The sequence below is a fragment of the Rattus norvegicus genome, chromosome 2, assembly GCF_036323735.1.
Source record: "Rattus norvegicus strain BN/NHsdMcwi chromosome 2, GRCr8, whole genome shotgun sequence".
Classification (NCBI taxonomy): domain Eukaryota; kingdom Metazoa; phylum Chordata; class Mammalia; order Rodentia; family Muridae; genus Rattus; species Rattus norvegicus.
Genome location: NC_086020.1, coordinates 129,924,094 through 129,927,115, shown reverse-complemented (window position 1 = coordinate 129,927,115; position 3,022 = coordinate 129,924,094). Strand labels below are relative to the sequence as shown.

Genomic DNA, 3,022 nt, shown 5'->3' with positions numbered 1-3,022 from the left:
TGTGCATGCAACTCTCCTTCCTGGAACAAAAGCAGTAGAGCTAAATTCACTGCTACATCAGATAGAAATATTTTATATTTCTGGGTGCATTTGCCTATATTATGATTTATCACTATATATGAATGAAAAATTTATGAGGGAAAGGACATTGACTTATTCCCCAAAAATCAGAGTTCATAGATGTGTGAAAAGAAATGTGTTGAAGTAAAAATTCTGAAATTTTTGATAAGAGATTAAGTACTATGTTTCAAAAGAAATATTTCTTCTTATACTTAGCAATTTAGAAAAAAATGACTTTTAAAACTTTAAATCTCTTTAATATCATGCAGCTTTAAAGAACCAATTTCTCTCCTAGAGTAAGTATGGATTGTGAAACTCGAACAGAAGTGGGAAGCTTTGGCAGGGTAAGAAGTTGCTTTTCTTATTATAACTTTTAATTTCCTGATGTCATCAGCAAATAGCTATTCAAGCACCTACTTAATCCCTTTAGAACATTTTTCTGATTATCTTGGTGACCAAAAATTTAGCCTGGAAATGTTCATTTGAATCATTATGTAAATTACTTTACAAGAGAATATAACCTTGTGTCCTTCTGATGAAACAGAAATTGGAAGAGGCAATCTGGAATTAACAGTGCCTCCTATGAACAGTCTCAAGTGGGGAGAACACCAGGCAGGAGAGAGTTTTGTTTTGTTTTTGTTTTCTTCTTATTGTGCCCTTAAAAATCATAAAAAGAAACTAGTATAAAACTAGTGTAACTAGTGCTATCAGAGTGATTTTTTTTTAGATTTGCCACACTAAGAACAAGACAATTGGCCTTTTCTGAGGGATAATGCAAGAATGTATACTGAGATTTATCTCTTCATTGGAATCATCTACAATCACTGGAATCTTTGATTTTAAAATATCTCTGCACTTTTCACGGAAGCTGTATTTTACTCATGGCGCCTCAAGAAATTATTATAAAAATTCTGATAATGAAATTTGTATCCTTCAGGATGCAGATGCAGAGCAAACAAAACAGCACAAAGCAAAACTCTGTGTGGTGGCTGTGAAAGAGAGCAAGGAATATTAACTAAAGTGTAGCTTTTTTTTTTTAGTATACTGTATTGTACATTCATACTGACAGGAAAAAAAACATTGAAGTTGATGTAATGTAGGCACCGTCTGAATGCATTAATTTACTGCAACTTTCACAGATATTGAGAGAAGATTCTAGAATATGAACAGGTAGGTCAGTGGTAGACCAATTAACTGATACTGGAAAGAACCCGGATTTTACTTGTGGCACACATTACCAATATAATAGTAAGCCACTAATGAATTCGATTGGATGACTCAGCTCAGAGGTAAATAAAGAGAAACACTGCATGCTTGGTCTAATATGTGGATAATAGCTTCAAGTCTTTTGTGTGTTTGACTTGGAGACAGGTGGAATACAGGGAACTTGGGGTAGAGGGCAGGAGTCCGACTGTGGAGCACGTTAAGAAAGCGCACAGAGAAAGTTACAGGATAAGAGAAAATAGAGAAGTGGGGGACTGAGGACTGAATGGTTTAATCAGGGAGAGGATGAAGGGGAAAGTAGGTATAAAAAGTCGTATTGAAGGCTACTGTTGGCGAGAGGGAGACCGACATTGAGAAAACGAGGAGGAAGGAGGGAAAACGGCATCCATGGATTACAGTACCTATAACTAAACTACAGCTCAGCAGGGTTACAGTGCTTACACAGCCCAGCCAACTCAAGATAAGCACAGACCACCCAGGCATATGGGCAACAAAGCTACGGAACCAACAGACAGCCAACTGATGTCAGCTGTACCCAGGCTCAGAGCACTGCCACCTACCAGCAAACTGCAAATGCAAATTCTTATGGACAGCCTCACACTGGTTATACCAGTTCAACTGCCCCCTAGCCAGAGTCAGCCTGTCTAAGGATATGGCACTGGTGCTTAGGACACCACCACTGCTACAGTCACCTCAACGCAGGCCTCTTAAGCAGTTCAGTGTGCATGTGGCATCCAACCTGCCTAACCCAGCCTACAGTCACAGCAGCAGCCACACCTACAAGAGCACAGGATGGTAACAAGCCTGCTGAGGCTAAGGAGCCTCAATCTAGCACAGGGGGGATTAACCAACCCGTCCTAGGATATAGACAGAGTAATTACAGTTATTCCCAGGTACCTGGGAGCTACCCAGTGCAGCCAATCACCACACTTCCCTCTTATCCTCCTACCAGCTACTTCTCTTCACAGCGGAGTAGTTACTATCAGCAGAACACCTATGAGCAGCCCAGCCTCTATGGACAGCAGAGTGGCTATGGTCAAAAAAGCAGCTATGGGCAGCAGCCTTCTACTAGTTGCCCCTCTCAGACTGGATCCTACAACCAGACTTCAAATCAATATAGCCAACAGAGCAGCCACTCTGTTGCTACGGGCAGCAGCAGAGTTCATTGTGACAGGACCACCCCAGTAGCATGGGTGTTTATGGCAGGAATCTGGAGGATTTTCTGGACCAGGAGAGAACCGGAGCTTGAGTGGCCCTGATAACTGCAGCAGGGGAAGGGGGGAGGTCATCATTTGATTGTGGAGGCATGTACAGAGGTGGGCAGGAAGGCGGACACAGTGAAATGGGGTAAGAGCAAACCTTTTCTCCTTTGACCTAGTTTTGTTTTCAATGGAATGAAATGGTTTGAAAGACATAAGAAATTTCTATGGACAATCTATTGAGGTCAAGCTATCTCCTAAAACATGGAAATGCCATTTAAGTGGCAGTTTGGATTTTTTACCTGACAGTAACACTAGTTCACTAGGGTGAACGAAGAATGGCTTTGAAACTAGAACTCTCAGTTCCCTTTCAGTTTTCAGAGGCGAGAGCCTCTATTGAGCAATAGATTTGGGATGGAACACACCGCACCCCTTCTAATAACCCTAGGTTTTAACTAGTGTCCTGAAGAGGTTATCTTGAAATACCTGGGGTATGTACTGCAAAAAAAATGCAGCTGTTTTTCAGTGTTTGTACCCAG

The 3,022-nt window shown here is 41.2% G+C and overlaps 1 pseudogene; it reads left to right on the top strand.

The window, feature by feature from the left end:
* The first annotated feature begins 362 nt into the window (after window positions 1-362).
* Window positions 363-2,635, top strand: Ewsr1-ps1 (EWS RNA-binding protein 1; annotated as a pseudogene).
* The last annotated feature ends 387 nt before the right edge of the window (window positions 2,636-3,022 follow it).